The 17,942-nt window shown below is 43.5% G+C and overlaps 1 protein-coding gene across 3 annotated transcripts in view; it reads left to right on the top strand.

Annotated features, from left to right (window-relative positions):
- Positions 1-17,942, top strand: part of LOC106573359 (ras association domain-containing protein 8) — a 55,927-nt gene that overhangs the window by 1,572 nt on the left and 36,413 nt on the right. The window contains exon 1 of one of the 3 annotated variants that reach the window (XM_045697042.1): positions 12,136-12,677. The exons of 1 other annotated variant lie outside the window; for it this stretch is intronic. The gene's annotated coding sequence lies outside the window, so the exon portion shown is untranslated. Of the gene's footprint in view, positions 1-12,135; positions 12,678-17,942 lie in introns of those variants that run through there. One more of the 3 variants, XM_014148341.2, reaches the window with a different exon arrangement.

The raw sequence follows: 17,942 nt of genomic DNA, 5'->3' as shown, positions 1-17,942 counted from the left end.
GTAGACATTAATACTTGACTAAGAGGAAACGGGGACTTGGGCCGCGTTGTTGCTCCATGCTGCATGGTGCTTTGTATGACGTCACCGCTGGTGGTGTTAGGCAAAGCAGTGTTTCTGTAGATTCTTTAGGATACTAGATTATTTTTATGCCAGGTTCTGATGAGGCCTTTTACACTAGCACTCTCTAGAATACGAGACGTACGGCATATTGTGAGGATGATATCTATAAAATAAATGTGCAGTAGAACAATACAAGTCCATTATGTGAGAGGAGACAGTGTCATGTTCCCCAGGCAGGCGGTTGTGTGCAGAGGGAAGGGTAGGGTGCACACCACCCCACTGCACACACAGCAAGATGAATCGTTTGATCCACGGAAGAGAAAGAGAAGTGGAGTGAAAGCCATTGAGACTTATTGTTCTAACAATAGATAGCCCTTTCCCCAAACATCAAAGAGAGAAAGAATGGCACAGACAGACAGACAGACAGACAGACAGACAGACAGACAGACAGACAGACAGACAGACAGACAGACAGACAGACAGACAGACAGACAGACAGACAGACAGACAGACAGACAGACAGACAGACAGACAGACAGACAGACAGACAGACAGACAGACAGACAGACATTGAGAAAGACAAGTAAAGGGAGTGGGAGATTCAGACAGACAGAGCATCAGTGCCTGCATTAGGGGACCTCACACACTCTCTGTTAGGCTTACTCTGTGTTTTTGTTCACCACTGACCTCTGACCTCTAATCACCTGACTGGTCCATTTGCCCTAACCGGGAGTTCATGCCCTTCCACTACCAAAGCACATGCCCCCCACATGAGGATCTGTCTTCAGCCATCTATTTCCTGTGTTTGAGGGTTACAAAATCCACTTGTCACTTAAATCTGGCTTGATTGATTGCTTTCATTTTACTCCTGCTACTCTTTCATACTCTTGCTTGTGCTGTTTTTTCTGCTGAAATGTTTGTAATGACCTGTCAAACACACCCCATTAATAGCTGAAATGGGCTGAATGGAATACATTATCTTTCCGTTGCATCTATAAGAATGCTAAATAAAGCATCGTCAAGGATTTAACGCATTGTCTTGACACTTGGATAAAAAGAAAGGTTCCCTTTATTTTGATGGGTGTTAATTTTTTTGTGTACTTGAAAAAGTAATAATTCAATACAGTTGAAATGTTTACTAATTAGATGCGCTGAAATGAAACCACCCCCAAAAATGAACACTTGGATTATGGTGATATTGTGTCTGATCTCGCAAACAATGTAAAGTATGTATATATAGGTGTAATCTAGAGCCAAGCCTGTTGATTTTTAATCTGAGGGTGTCCTGCTATTGACCCCCTTTGAATTTTGCAACAACAACCGAAATTAATGAGGCAGTCTAGACAGCTCAGGTGAGCGCAGGAGGCCTAGACAGCTCAGGTGAGTGCAGGAGGCCTAGACAGCTCAGGTGAGTGCAGGAGGCCTAGACAGCTCAGGTGAGTGCAGGAGGCCTAGACAGCTCAGGTGAGTGCAGGAGGCCTAGACAGCTCAGGTGAGTGCAGGAGGCCTAGACAGCTCAGGTTTTTGGTAGTTGCAGCCCTGTTCTACCCCTTTATATGAATTAATTGCAAATGAGGCACATATAATTTTCTTTATTTTAACACAAAATAAAAAAAATCCTGATACCATTAGAACATGTATATATGAGTGCATTCTTAGACAATAAAAGTGACATTTTACAATACATTGAATGCCTGAATTGTTAACCAAAATCCCTGAACTCCATTCATTTTTTGCCTGTGCAAATAAAATGTTTAATGTGCTGTAATTCAATATCTGACAGATTTAAAAAATGTAAAAAGTTTGGAGTATTTTCATCATTTAACAAATGTTATAACCGTTGCTATCTCCCACTGGCTTTTGTCATCATCAACAACCCCACCCTCCAGAACCTCTACCTCACACAGTCTCTCTTTACCCCTGTCTCTCTCTCTGTTTCTTTGTCTGTCGGATTGTTTCTCTCTGTCTCTGCCTTCTCTGTTCATCTCTCTCTCTCTCTCTCTCTCTCTCTGTCTCTCCATGTGTGTGTGTGTGTTAATTTGATCATCTGTCTGTCCATCTCTGTCTGTTTATCCATCTTTCTCTTTCTCTCTCTCTCTCCCACACTTGCTTGTCTTTCTGTTTCTCTCTCTGTCTGGCCTGGTGGTTTGTTATCCCACCCACCCCCACCACCAGAACTCCCACAATGCAGAGGAGCTGAGGGTTGGGGCTTGGGGTCAGTGTGTGATTTGAGCGTACTGTTGACTTAAACCCTGACTGGCTTTTGTGTTCCACACTGAGGTGCTCCATGCATGACAGAGAGAGAGAGAGCCCTTCCCTGCACTGGCTGTGGGATGACACCAAACTGGTCTAGACTGGATGACAGCAGAGGAAGAGATACAGGATACCACGTTCGCTTCTCTCTTTCCTATATTTGACCTGGTATATGAACCGTTTTAATGCACAGACAAGACAATGGCCTGTTGTAGTAGTACAGATGAAATGAGGTGGAATTATTATTAGGGATGCATGATATATCGGTGAACATATCGGAATCGGACGATATTAGCTAAAAATTCCAACATTGGTATCGACCCGATTTGTAGTTTAACGCCGATGTTAAAAACTGATGTCAAAGCTACCGTGCATACCAATATAATGTAGGTACATGATGTAATAACGCCACGTAACATTTTGCGCTAAACATACAACACCGCATTCCTAACCTAGCTCACAATGTCTGCTGTGTGGATCGAGCAGTCATTTAAAAGAGTAAGAACCTTTCAGCGAGACAACTCAAAGGCCAAATCCATTCAAGCCAAGATAATGGAATTCATTGCCCTTGACAATCAACCATTATCTGTCGTGGGTGATGTTGGCTTTCGCTGACTGGTCAAGCACCGGTTCACACTACCAAGTGCGCTGTTTTTCAGATGCTGCCCTACAGGAGTTACACAGTAATAGCGTCACTGCTATTAGCTTCACGACATACATACTATGGAACGCCATGTGGGTCTTTGCATGTCAAAAAAGATACAGTAGCACTGTTAAAGCTGTACAAAAAAGTCTGCAAACAAGCAAACACTGGCCACAAACGATGTGTTTACAAAACTGCGTTGGTAATAAAGCATTATTTGTTCGACTGCAACTTCTGGGGTAGCTAGCTTTAGCTTGGTACCTAGCTAGCACCAATACAACCAGCCTGAAAACAATGACCAGTAGGCACTGCAGTTATTTTCATTATTCTTAGCAATGATTTATGAATCCTTGTGAGTAAGTAGTAGCTAGGTTGCCACTTGAAGTTCGCCTATTGAAATTGAACTTACGTTCATGAAAATAAATAGCTAGCCAGCTACTTAATACTGTTGCCCAAAGCGAACGTTATAAACAGCCAGCTGGCTTCATCTGGCTAGTGAGACTCGACCGGATCGGGATATGTGTTGTGAAGCTAGCCACAATAAGGATTAGGCACAACAGTGGAATTTGCGGTTTGCCTTCAAAGTAAAAGTATGTCATTGACAGTGATGCAAATGAATACAAATATTATAATTATTTTATTTTGAAGGCTAACCGCAAAGTTCACTATTGTGGCTAATCCTTATTGTGGCTAGCTTCACACACAGTGGGGGGAAAAAGTATTTGATCCCCTGCTGATTTTGTATGTTTGCCCACTGACAAAGAAATGATAAGTCTATAATTTTAATGGTAGGTTTATTTGAACAGTGAGAGACAGAATAACAACCAAAAAAATCCAGAAAAACGCATGTCAAAAATGTTATAAATTGATTTGCATTTTAATGAGGGAAATAAGTATTTGACCCCTCTGCAAAACATGACTTAGTGCTTGGTGACAAAGCCCTTGTTGGCAATCACAGAGGTCAGACGTTTCTTGTAGTTGGCCACCAGGTTTGCACACATCTCAGGAAGGATTTTGTCCCCCTCCTCTTTGCAGATCTTCTCCAAGTCATTAAGGTTTCGAGGCTGACGTTTGGCAACTCGAACCTTCAGCTCCCTCCACAGATTTTCTATGGGATTAAGGTCTGGAGACTGGCTAGGCCACTCCATGACCTTAATGTGCTTCTTCTTGAGCCACTCCTTTGTTACCTTGGCTGTGTGTTTTGGGTCATTGTCATGCTGGAATACCCATCAACGACCCATTTTCAATGCCCTGGCTGAGGGAAGGATGTTCTCACCCAAGGTTTGACGGTACATGGCCCCGTCCATCGTCCCTTTGATGCGGTGAAGTTGATCTGTCCCCTTAGCAGTAAAACACCCCCAAAGCATAATGTTTCCACCTCCATGTTTGACTGTGGGGATGGTGTTCTTGGGGTCATAGGCATCATTCCTCCTCCTCCAAACACGGCGAGTTGAGTTGATGCCAAAGAGCTCCATTTTGATCTCATCTGACCACAACACTTTCACCCATTTGTCCTCTGAATCATTCAGATGTTCATTGGCAAACTTCAGACGGGCATGTATATGTGCTTTCTTGAGCAGGGGGACCTTGCGGGCGCTGCAGGATTTCAGTTCTTCACAGCGTAGTGTGTTACCAATTGTTTTCTTGGTGACTATGGTCCCAGCTGCCTTGAGATCATTGACAAGATTCTCCCGTGTAGTTCTTGGCTGATTCCTCACCGTTCTCATGATCATTGCAACTCCGCGAGGTGAGATCTTGCATGGAGCCGCAGGCCGAGGGAGATTGACAGTTCTTTTGTGTTTCTTCCATTTGCGAATACTCGCACGAACTGTTGTCACCTTCTCACCAAGCTGCTTGGCGATAGTCTTGTAGCCCATTCCAGCCTTGTGTAGGTCTACAATCTTGTCCCTGACATCCTTGGAGAGCTCTTTGGTCTTGGCCATGGTGGAGAGTTTGGAATCTGATTGATTGATTGCTTCTGTGGACAGGTGTCTTTTATACAGGTAACAAACTGAGATTAGGAGCACTCCCTCTAAGAGTGTGCTCCTAATCTCAGCTCGTTACCTGTATAAAAGACACCTGGGAGCCAGAAATCTTTCTCATTGAGAGGGGGTCAAATACTTATTTCCCTCTTTAAAATGCAAATCAATTTATAACATTTTTGACATGCGTTTTTCTGGATTTTGTTGTTGTTATTCTGTCTCTCACTGTTCAAATAAACCTACCATTAAAATTATAGACTGATCATTTCTTTGTCAGTGGGCAAACGTACAAAACAGCAGGGGATCAAATACTTTTTCCCCTCACTGTAGATGGGTCCGATCACCATCAATCAGATAAGAACTGTCTTATAAATTAGGGTTATTTTAGATGATGACACCTAACTATATAGTTAGCTAGCTAACTATAGCTACTGAAACAGAGTATGTCATGTTATTTGACCCAAACGGAGTTCCACAGAAATCCTGGTTGAGAATGAAATGACCTAGAAATCAACAACGAAACAGCACAGCAAGTAAGTGAAAGAAATAGGTTTTGATTATGTTTTACTGGTAAGGGGGACATACAGTTGAAGTCGGAAGTTTACATACACTTATGTTGGAGTCTTTAAAACTCGTTTTTCAACCACTCCACAAATTTCTTGTTAACAAACTATAGTTTTGGCAAGTCTGTTAGGACATCTACTTTGTGCATGACACAAGTAATTTTTACAAAAATTGTTTACAGACACATTATTTCACTTAGATTTCACTATCACAATTCCAGTGGGTCAGAAGTTTACATACACTAAGTTGACTATGCCTTTTAACAGCTTGGAAAATTCCAGAAAATTATGTCATGGCTTTAGAAGCTTCTGATAGGCTAATTGACATAATTTGAGTCAATTGGAAGTGTACCTGTAGATATATTTCAAGGCCTACCTTCAAACTCAGTGCCTCTTTGCTTGACATCATGGGAAAATCAAAAGACCAAAGAAAAAAATTGTAGACCTCCACAAGTCTGGTTCATCCTTGGTAGCAAAATGCCTGAAGGTACCACGTTCATCTGTACAAACAATAGTACACCAGTATCAACACCATGGGACCACGCAGCCGTCATACCGCTCAGGAAGGAGACGCGTTCTGTCTCCTAGAGAAGAATGTACTTTGGTGCGAAAAATGCAAATCATTCCCAGAACAACAGCAAAGAACCTTGTGAAGATGCTGGAGGAAACAGGTACAAAAGTATCTATATCCACAGTAAAACGAGGCCTATATCGACATAACCTGAAAGGCCGCTCAGCAAGGAAAAAGCTGCTGCTCCAAAACCGTCATAATAAAGCCAGACTAAGGTTTGCAACTGCACATGGGAAAAAGATCGTACTTTTTGGAGAAATGTCCTCTGGTCTGTTGAAACAAAAATAGAACAGTTTGGCCATAATGACCATCGTTATGTTTGGAGGAAAAAGGGGGAGGCTTGCAAGCCGAAGAACACCATCCCAACCGTGAAGCACAGGGGTGGCAGCATCATGTTGTGGGGGTGCTTTGCTGCAGGAGGGACTGGTGCACTTCACAAAATAGATGGCATCATGAGGCAGGAAAATTATGTGGATATATTGAAGCAACATCTCAAGACATCAGTCAGGAAGTTAAAGCTTGGTCGCAAATGGGTCTTCAAATAGACATTGATCCCAAGCAAACATCCAAAGTTGTGGCAAAATGGTTTAAGGACAACAAAGTCAAGGTATTGAAGTGGCCATCAGAAAGCCTTTACCTCAATCCTATAGAAAATTTGTGGGCAGAACTGAAAAAGCGCGTGCGAGCAAGGAGGCCTACAAACCTGACTCAGTTACACCAGCTCTGTCATGAGGAAGGGGCCAAAATTCACCCTACTTATTGTGGGAAGCTTGTGGAAGGCTACCCGAAACGTTTGACCCAAGTTAAACAATTTAAAGGCAATGCTAACCAAGTACTAATGAGTGTATGTAAACTTCTGACCCACTGGGAATGTGATGAAAGAAATAAAAGCTGAAATTAATCACTCTCTACTATTATTCTGACATTTCACATTCTTAAAAATAAAGTGGTGATCCTAACTGATCTAAGACAGGGAATTTTTACTAGGATTAAATGTCAGGAATTGTGAAACTGAGTTTAAATGTATTTGGCTAAGGTGTATGTAAACTTCCGACTTCAATTGTACGTAAATGCCAACAAAATAATGTTTCGGTTAGTGTGTGGTGTGTGTGTGTGTAACCTTTCTTTAACTAGGCTAGTCAGTTAAGAACAAATTCTTATTTACATTGACGGCCCGGACGACGCTGGGCCAATTGTGCGCCTCCCTATAGTACACCCAATCATGGCCAGAAGTGATACAGCCTGAATTCGAACCAACAACTGTTGTGACACCTCTTGCATTGAGATGCAGTGCTTTAGACCACTGCGTCCATGTGTGTGTGTCTTAACTATTTAACTGATGTAGAATGCTTAAAAGGTCTCTAAAATTCTAAATATCGGTAATCGGCATCGGGGTTTTTTTTTTACAAGGAAAATATCGGATATCGGTATCGGCCAAAGATCTCATATCGGTGCATCACTAATTATTACGATTTCCTAATGAGATCATAAAGATAGACTTACATTATTCCCTGATTGAGCCAGGTTTCAGGGCATTGAGCCAGGTTTCAGGGCATTGAGACAGGTTTCAGGGCATTGAGCCAGGTTTTCTGCCTATATTTAAGAGTAAACCATGCAAAGACCTAAGAGAAAGCCATCCAGCCCTTCTTAATGATACACTGAGCAGAGCTACAATGCAGGAGCAATAGTTTGACCCTGACCATAATGACAGCTCTGCTAGGAAGGAAAAACAAAACATTACTATTACCTTGGTCTTACTTACCCTGAACACAAAATCTATGTCAACAAAAGTTCAAAACTCAGAGTGTGTCGTTGCAATCCTGGGATGGCTTCAATTGGACAAACAATGAAGCAAACATTGGAAAAAAGGAAAAACAATGTCAATGTTCTTATTGGACTGTAGTCCCTTTTAGGTTTAAAGTGTTTTCTCATGTTTGCTCCTATTGAACACGACCCTGCCTGATTCTACTTCTTGTTTGTTTTAAAGACCTGTCCCACTGGGCACAGACGTCCGTTCAACGTCCACTTTTGATTTACGTTTGGTTGAATTGTCAACTAACGTGAATTGACAGTGAAATCAACAAACGTTTTCACCATGTCATTGGATTTAGGTTAAAAGTTGGGTGAAAAAAAGACGACGCCCTGACGTTGATGACTTTTTGCAAATCCAATTAATTTTCCGTCGTTGATTATTGGGGGTTGGAATGACGTGGAAACAATGATGATTCAACCAGTTTTTGCCCAGTGCGGTGTCTATCTGTCCTGTTCCCACCTGTTGAATGAGGTTTTCTGGGAAACGGGGGAACAAGAGAGGGAGGTCTAATCTCTGAAGAGGGGGAGGGGAAACAGTTGAGCCTTAGACAATGCTATTCAAGACTGATGCAGAACAGCCAACAAAAAAAAACTCAGCCCACTACCCTCCGCAGGACCTAATTGAGAGAGTCCCAGGAAAGACAGGTCTATTTATCATTCTCAAATCAAATCAAATGTTATTGGTCGCGTACACATATTTAGCAGATGTTATCGAGGATGTAGCTAAATGCTTGTGTTCCTAGCTCCAACAGTGCGGTAATACCTAACAATACATGTACATCCAGAAGATACAAATAAAGGAATTAAGAAATATAGAATTATTAGAACGAGCAATGGACAATATATGACTAGAAAAGGTGTGCAAAGCAGTACTTATATAGGATGAGCCTTGTCTAGAATACAGTATATACAGTACATATGAAGTGGGTAAACATTATTAAAGTGACCAGTGTTCAATGACTATGTACATAGGGCAGCATTGTCTAAGGTGCAGGACTGAATTCTGGGTGGTAGCCGACTAGTAACAGTGGCTAAAGTTTAGGGCAGGGTACTGGGCAGAGGCCGGCTAAAATACTTGAAAGTACTACTTAAGTAGTTTTGGGGGGTATCTGTACTTTACATTTACTTTACTACATTCCTAAAGAAAATTATGTACTTTTTACTCCATACATTTTTCCTGATACTTGTTACATTTTGAATGTTTGGCAGGACAGGAAAATGGTCTAATTCACAAAAAAAACAAAAACATCCCTGGTCATCCCAACCACCTCTGATCTGGTGGACTCACTAAACACATGCTTTATTTGTAAATTATGTCTGAGTGTTGGATTGTGCCCCTTGTTATCCGTCAATAAAAAATATAAAAAATAAAATGGTGCCATCTGGTTTTAGAAATTATTTATTATTTTACTTTTGATACTTAAGTATATTTTTAGGAATTTCATATACTTTTGATACTTAAGTATATTTTAAACCAAATACTTTTTGACTTTTACTAAAGTAGGATTTTACTGGGTGACTCACTTTTACTTGAGTCATTTTCTATTACGGTATCTTTACTTTTACTCAAGTATGACAATTGGGTACTTTTTCTACCACTGGCTAGTGGTGTCTATTTAAGAGTCTGATGGCCTGGAGATAGAGCTGTTTTTCAGTCTCGGTCCCAGCTTTGATGCACCTGTACTGTCTCTGCCTTCTTGATGGTTGCTGGGTGAACAGGCAGTGGCTCGCGTGGCTGAGGTCCTTGATGATTTTCTTGGTGTTCCTGTGACACCGGGTACTGTAGATGTCTTGGAGGGCAGGCAGTGTGCTCCTGGTGATGAGTTATGCTGACCACACCATCCTCTGGAGAGCCCCGTGGTTCTGGACGGTGAAGTTGCCGTACCAGGCGGTGATACAGCCCGACAGGATGCTCTCAATTGTGCATCTGTAAAAGTTTGTGAGGGTCTTAGGGGCCAAGCCGAATTTCTTTAGCCTCCTGAGGTTGAATAGGCGCTGTTGCGTCTTCTTCACTATGTTGTCTGTGTGGATGGGCCATTTCAGGTTGTCAGTGATGTGCAAGTCGAGGAACTTGAAGATTTTCACACTCTCCAATGCAGCCACATCGATGTGGATGGGGCATGCTCTCTCTGCTGTCTCCTGAAGTCCACAATCAGCTCCTTCACAGAACCCAGTTGCACTGGGCTGGGTTCAGACCCAGGGCCCCGAGCTTAGTGATGAGCTTGGAGGGCAATAAGGTGTTGACGGCTGAGCTGTAGTCGATGAACAGCATTCTTACATAGGTTATCCTCTTGTCCAGATGGATTTGTGCAGTGTGCAGTGGGATGGCAATTTCATCATCCTTGGATCTGTTGGGGTGGTATAGAAATTGTAGTGGGTCTAGGGTGTCGAGTAAGGTAGAGGTGATATGATCCTTAACTAGCCTCTCAAAGCACTTCATGATAACAGAAGTGAGTGCTATGGGGCGATAGTCATTTAGTTCAGTTACTTTTGCTTTCTTGGGTACAGGAACAATGATGACATCTTGAAGCAAGTGGGGACAACAGACTGGGATAGGGAGAGATTGAATAAGTCCATAAACACCTCAGCCAGCTGGTCTGTACATGCTCTGAGGACGTGGCTAGGGATGCCGTCTGGCGATCCGGGTTGTGGATTTAGGAATGCTCTCTACGTCTTTTGTGTGCTGGGACTGAACAGTGAGAGGGAGGAAATGTGTCTGTATTGGGTTTGAATGCGAAGATGAAGGCTTTTTAGACCTAATCTGTTCTTGCTTTCTTTTTTGCTGGATGCAAACTGGAAGGATGGAGAAGGGGGGAGGGGGGGAGGGGGGGTTGAATGTCATAGAAAATTAGGGGTGGTTGAGGGGGAGGGATGGGGTGATGGAAAAGGGAGGTATGGAGGGAGGAAGGCACCCTCAGGAATGCCTGAAAGGTGACAGTGAAATCTCCAAGCCTTCAGACAATTCATTACATCACAGGGCCCACAACTAACCCAACTTGCTCTGTCCAGTTGGCTCTGTTTGACTTTTGGGATTTCCCAACTAAGTAGGCCCTAATCGTTAGGAAAAAGACTGACTTCTTGAAATTGTCCCTTTAAAAAGTTACTTCCCTCTGACACCTTCTGCTTTTCTCACCCTGGCCACTAGCAGCTGAACCTCTAGGGTACTCTCCCTTTACTCTAGTTCCAGTCAGAAGTGGCCTACTGTGTGTTTGTGTGAGAGAGAATTACAGGCAGGATCTGTTGTGAATCTCAGCTCTTAAATGTGTCAAAAGCTTGTGACTCAAATGTGAAGAAACTCTGAGGGATTCTATAGTTCAGGCTGAAGTAAAAAGCCTGGCCTAGCCTCGTCTAAATGGTATTACGTTTGGGACACGGGCTATTGTAAGAAAAACATAGACCAATCCTTTTGCATTTTAGTGTCAATGTGTCTGTGTTTGTGAATGTGTTTAGCTAAAGATGGTTATGAATCATATCAGGTTAGTCTGTAAATTAGCCTAATGCTCAGTCTGGCTGTTGATTTCAACACAACAAAATCTAATTGGTCTGGCATGGTTCCAAACCCAGCCTAAGTAGCTTAGCAGAACATGACACGCACACACACACACATGGTCTCTAAGGTGCAGGGTTGAGTACAGGGTGGTAGCCGGCTAGTAACAGTGACTAAAGTTCAGGGCAGGGTACTGGCCGAAGACCAGCTACTGGTGACTATTGGACAGTCTGATGGCCTGGAGATAGAAGTTGTTTTTCAGTCTCCCGGTCCCAGCGTTGATTTACCTCTATTGTCTCTGCCTACAAGATGGTAGAGGGGTGAACAGGCCATGGCTCAGGTGGCTGAGGTCCTTGATGATCTTCTTGGCCTTCCTGTAACACCGGGTGCTGTACAATAGATGTCCTGGAGGGCAGGACGTATGTGTGTGTTCCCAACCCAAATGGTCAGGTTTGCCCTGCACTCTCTGGGAGAGGCTCCCTCACTGTTTAAACACACACTCACAATTACACACACACACACACACACACACACACACACACACACACACACACACACACACACACACACACACACACACACACACACACACACACACACACACACACACACACACACACACACCTGGACATGGGACTGTGACCTCATTCCAGGAAGAGAACATCACCTGAGAGCCTCATTTGCATAGTCAGCTGTTCATGTGACCAGAGGCCAGAGGGAGGAAGTCTACTTACTCAGGTAGTATGTACACAAACACACACACATAAATACACACGCACACACTATGCAGTGTACGGTGTGAATATTAAGACAGTTCAATACAGCAAATTCAATTCTGAGTGTGTTATTAAGAGTGAAAGAGAAAGGCAGAGAGAGACTCCTCTACTAACACTACCTGGAGAGAGGGAGGGGCCTGCCCTGTCAGCAGTGTCAGGGCAGAGAGCGAGAGGAGAGAGAGAGAGGCTTAGCAGTCTCAGATCTTTGCTGTGGTGAGAACACCCAGGAGAGCTGCATTCCTGAAACAGCCAGCGAACGAGTGAGGGAGACAGATAGAAACCGAGAGGGAGAGGAAAGATAGAAACAGAGGAGTACCGACAGACAGATCTGTTTAATCTCCAGCCACCTCGTCTGACTCTGACCCCCGCTGGACTTTACCTCCCCTGAAACACTCACTCCCTCCCTCGTTCGCTGGGACTACACTTCCTGATCCCACGCTCCAGAGCTCGGAGGAGCGAGTGGAATCTACCTGAGAGAGAAAAAGCTAGAAAGAGAGCGAGAGCTGAGAAGGAAGACATTTCCACACCTGGTGAGTGTGACACATTTTGTTCTGGGAAAGAGTGTTTGTGTTTCTCTGCGTGAGTGTGTGTGTGTTTGTATGAGGGAGTTTATGTGTTTGAATGTTCCTCAGTAGTTTGTGAGGAAGTTTGTGTTTAAATTATAAGTGCGTCATATTGTGTTTGAGTAAAAGCTTACCCAGAAGTGCAAGTTTGGGTAGAAAACCAATAGATTTGGCTCGTGATGAAAATAAATAGTGTGGTCTTCCTCACAATTCAAGCCAGTCCTCCATGAAAGCAATTCTGTTTGTCTTTCTTTTCACTTAATCTGTGTCCAGGAAACGGACCCTTGTGTGTGGTTTATTCCCTTTAAAAAATGTCTAGAGTAGTTACTCCTAGACCATTCCTGGTGAACAAGGAAAACATTAGGCTACTTCAATTCTAATGGTTTCAATGTTATGTTCTCTAGTGGTCTTCGATGGTAAAAGACCCAAACGCATAAGACTGCCATGCAATTACATTATTTTATTTTGTCACAACGTTTTAGTCTCTAGCCCATTTCTCCATCAACGTTTTGGGCTTGAAGGAAAAGTCTACAGAGATCTGCCACTAGTTGGACTAATATATATGCCATTTAGCAATCGCGTTTATCCAAAGCGACTCTTACAGTTATGCCAAAATAAATGTTTTCATATGTTTCATATGGGTGGACCCGGTAATTGAATCCACAACCCTGGTGGTACAAAGGCCATGCTCTACCAACAGAGCCACACTGGACCATACAGGACTATTCAAGGAGAGTTTGGTAGAAGCATTAGTTGCTAAAAGATGAACAAACTGAATTATTTTCATGGAGGACTGGTATGAATTGTGAGGATGACCACAATTTATTTTCATAATGAGCCAAATCTATTGTTTTTCTACCCAAAGTTGCAAAGGAAATGTTGTGATCTATTTAATAAACATAATAGACCAAATGGATTAAAGAGTGTGTCTGTATAGCAGGAACAGCGGTGTCTAGTGGTACTACTTTATGGTAAATAATGGAAGTGGCTTCAATTACTAATTTCTCTGAACAGGGGAGAATCAGGAGCGGCAGGTAGCCTAGTGGTTAGAGCATTGGGCCAGTAACCGAAAGGTTGCTAGATTGAATCCCTGAGCTGACAAGGTAAAAATCTGTCGTTCTGCTCTGAACAAGTCAGTTAACCCACTGTTCCTAGGCCGTCATTGTAAATAATAATTTGTTCTTAACTGACTTGCCAAGTTAAATAAAGGTTAAAAAAATCACCAGATTCACAAGTAATACATTGCATAGTAGGGAGAAGCAATACTCCAATCTACAGCTTTAAACTACTTGTCAAACATAGAGAACTGATACTGTATGTTGGATTGGCATAGGGTGTGGGGTGTCCATGTGTGGCATGTCTTACTTATTGGTGGGAATAAGTTTGATCCAAATCAGATGCTGGGTACTATATTTACTATACATCATGAATCCTATAAATAAAAACGTGCAATTTGGGTGTAATCAATTAGCTTAATTTCACAAAGATCAAATTATATTTCAACAAAATAATGTATCAGGAATGCTAATCATATCTGTTCTGAAATCGTTTCTGGAGTAATTAACAATCTGAGATGGTGGGTGTCAAAATCCTCTTTCTTGTGCTTTTTGAGGTGGAACAACCAAAGTGTGTGTGTGTGTGTGTGTTGTGTGTGTGTGTGTGTGTGTGTGTGTGTGTGTGTGTGTGTGTGTGTGTGTGTTCAGTGTCCCTGACCAGGCTACTGTGTCCTTAAATGTACATGTTGGTGCTAAGCCTCCTCCTCTGTAACATGGCACAACCTGGAACTGTCTGTCCAACCCGTGCATGTACTGGTGTGTGTGTGAGTGTGTCTGTATGTCTATACATGCATGTGTGTGTGAGAAGGCATGATAAAGCCATGGGTGTCTCTTCCACAGCCTGCACGTCACAAAGCTCTTTTTACCCTCACAGATTAAAGATCGATTTATGGAGGGCTACACATGCTAAAGCATAACTCATTATCCTAGCCTATGTGTGTGTATGTTAGCATCTTATTATGAGTCTGTAGTTGTTGTCTTGTCCTGTGGATCGATTTGGGAGCCAGAGAGAAAAAGAGAGGTGATTTTTATTTCCTGGCTTACCCTGAGACAAGCATTTCGCTACATCCGCAATAACATCTGCTAAATATGTGTATGCAACTAATAAAATGGATTTGATTTGAGTGAACAGCCATACTTCATGTGCTTTCTGTGTGTGCATGTGTGTTTAAACTACCAACGGGACATTAAAAACTGTAATATCTTACAGGCTGACTACACCGCTCGCGTCGCGTGCGCGAGCATTGCAAAATAAATGTAGAAATCTATATTATTCAATTATTGCACCCACACTGCTCGCGTGCGCCAATGAGTTCTATTTCTGCCGCAGGTCGCGCTGCAAGTCCTGCCTCTTCCATCTCCTCATTGGTTTATAGAAGCAGGTACCCACGTGCCATCTCCTCATTGGTTAGACCCACGTGGGTGACTGAAAGACGAACGAGGTCAGTAGCGGTAATGCATCTAATTTATGAAAGTTGCCAATTGCAATATATAGTCAAGAGAAGAAAAAGCCTGGAAGGAGGAGAGATGACTAGAAACAATATGTTTTATATGTGGATTAATTGGCGGAGTAGAGGACCTTGTGCATTTCAGGTAAAATAACTCAATGTTTATATCCCAGGACAAATTAGCTAGCAACAGTAAAAAGCTAAATTGCCATAAATGTTTCATGCTTTTCGACCTGTCCCCAAATTAATATAATTGGTTCAGAGTTTGTTTTGATAATTTAATCTGTGTGTTGCGATCGCTTTTGGTGTTGGGGGACAAAATACATGTATGCATGGTGCATGCGCACAACCGGTTTGGGTTCCGTGTTATGTTTCACTGAGTCGTGACTGAACGACGACATGAAGAACATACAGCTGGCGGGTTTTATACTGTATTGGCAGGATAGAACAGCAACCTCTGGTAAGACAAGGGGTGGCGATTGTATATTTGTAAACAACAGCTGGTGCACGATATCTGTCTCAAGGTTTTGCTCGCCTAAGGTTGAGTATCTCATGATAAGCTGTAGACCACACTATCTACCAAGAGAATTTTCATCTGTATTTTTTGTAGCTGTCTACATACCACCACAGACCGATGTTGGCACTAAGACCACACTCAATGAGCTGTATACCGCCATAAGCAAACAGGAAAACACTCATCCAGAGGTAGTGCTCCTAGTGGCCGAGGACTTTAATGCAGGGAAACTTAAATCAATTTTAACAAATCTCTACCAGCATGTTAAATGTGCAACCATCTCTGGATGGCATTGAGGAGTACACCACATCAGTCACTGGCTTTATTAATAAGTGCATCGATGACGTCGTCCCCACAGTAACCGTACGTACATACCCCAACCGGTAGCCATGGATTACAGGCAACATCCGCACTGAGCTAAAGGGTAGAGCTGCCGCTTTCAAGGAGCGGGACTCTAACCCGGAAGCTTATAAGAAATCCCGCTATGCCCTCCGACAAACCATCAAACAAGCAAAGCATCAATACAGGACTAAGATCGAATCGTACTACACCGGCTCCGACGCTCGTCGGATGTGGCAGTGCTTGCAAACTATTACAGACTACAAAGGGAAGCACTGAGCGAGAGCTGCCCAGTGACATAAGCCTACCAGATGAGCTAAATTACTTTTTAGCTCGCTTCGAGGCAAGTAACACTGAAACATGCATCAGCTGTTCCGGACGACTGTGTGATCACGCTCTCCGCAGCCGATGTAAGACCTTTAAACAGGTCAACGGATTACCAGGACGTGTACTCCGAGCATGCGCTGACCAACTGGCAAGTGTCTTCACTGACATTTTCAACCTTTCCCTGTCTGAGTCTGTAATACCAACATGTTTCAAGCAGACCCTGTGCCCAAGAACACTAAGGGTAACCTGCCTAAATGACTAACGACCCGTAGCACTCACGTCTGTAACCATGAAGTGCTTTGAAAGGCTGGTCATGGCTCACATCAACACCATTATCCCAGAAACTCTAGACCCACTCCAATTTGCATACCGCCCTAGCAGATCCCCAGATGATGCAATCTCTATTGCACTCCACACTGCCCTTTCCCACCTGGACAAGGAACACCTATGTGAGAATGCTATTCATTGACTACTGCTCAGTGTTCAACACCACAGTGCCCTCACAGCTCATCACTAAGCTAAGGACCCTGGGACTAAACACCTCCCTCTGCAACTGGATCCTGGACTTCCTGACAGGCTGCGCCCAGGTGGTAAGGGTAGGTAACAACATATCCGCCACGCTGATCCTCGACATGGGGGCCTCTCAGGGGTGCGTGCTCAGTCCCCTCCTGTGCTCCCTGTTCACTCATGACTGCATTGCCAGGCACGACTCCAACACCATCATTAAGTTTGCCGATGACACAACAGTGGTAGGCCTGATCACCGTCAATGGAGAGACCTGGCCATGTTGTGCTAGGACAACAACCTCTCCCTCAATGTGCTCAACGTGATCAAGACAAAGGAGATGATTGTGGACTACAGGAAAAGGAGGACCGAGCACGCCCCCATTCTCATCAACGGGGCTGCAGTGGAGCAGGTTGAGAGCTTCAAGTTCCTTGGTGTCCACATCCCCAACAAACTAACATGGTCCAAGCACACCAAGACAGTCGTGAAGAGGGCAGAACTGAACCTATTCCCCCTCAGGAGACTGAAAAGATATAAAATGGGTCCTTAGATCCTCAAAAGGTTATACACCATCGAGAGCATCCTGACTGGTTGCATCACTGCCTGGTATGGCAACTGCGTACGGCCCAGTACATCACTGGGGCCAAGCTTCCTGCCATCCAGGACCTCTATACCAGGCGGTGTCAGAGGATGGCCCTAAAAATTGTCAAAGACTCCAGCCACCCTAGTCATAGACTGTTCTCTCTGCTGCCACACGGCAAGCGGTACCCGAGCGCCAAGACTAGGTCCAAAAGGCTTCTTAACAGCTTCTACCCCTAAGCCATAAGACTCCTAAACAGCTAATCAAAGGGCTACCCAGACCCCTCTTTTACGCTGCTTCTACTCTGTTTACTATCTATGCATAGTCACTTTAACTCCACCTACATGTACATATTACCCCAATTACCTCGACTAACTGGTGCCCCTGCACATTGACTCTGTACCCGTACCCCCTGTAGATGGCCTCGCTGTTGTTATTTTACTACTGCTGTTTAATTATTTGTGC

The sequence above is a fragment of the Salmo salar genome, chromosome ssa16 (assembly GCF_905237065.1).
Source record: "Salmo salar chromosome ssa16, Ssal_v3.1, whole genome shotgun sequence".
NCBI lineage: Eukaryota > Metazoa > Chordata > Actinopteri > Salmoniformes > Salmonidae > Salmo > Salmo salar.
This window is presented reverse-complemented; position numbering and strand designations above follow the sequence as displayed.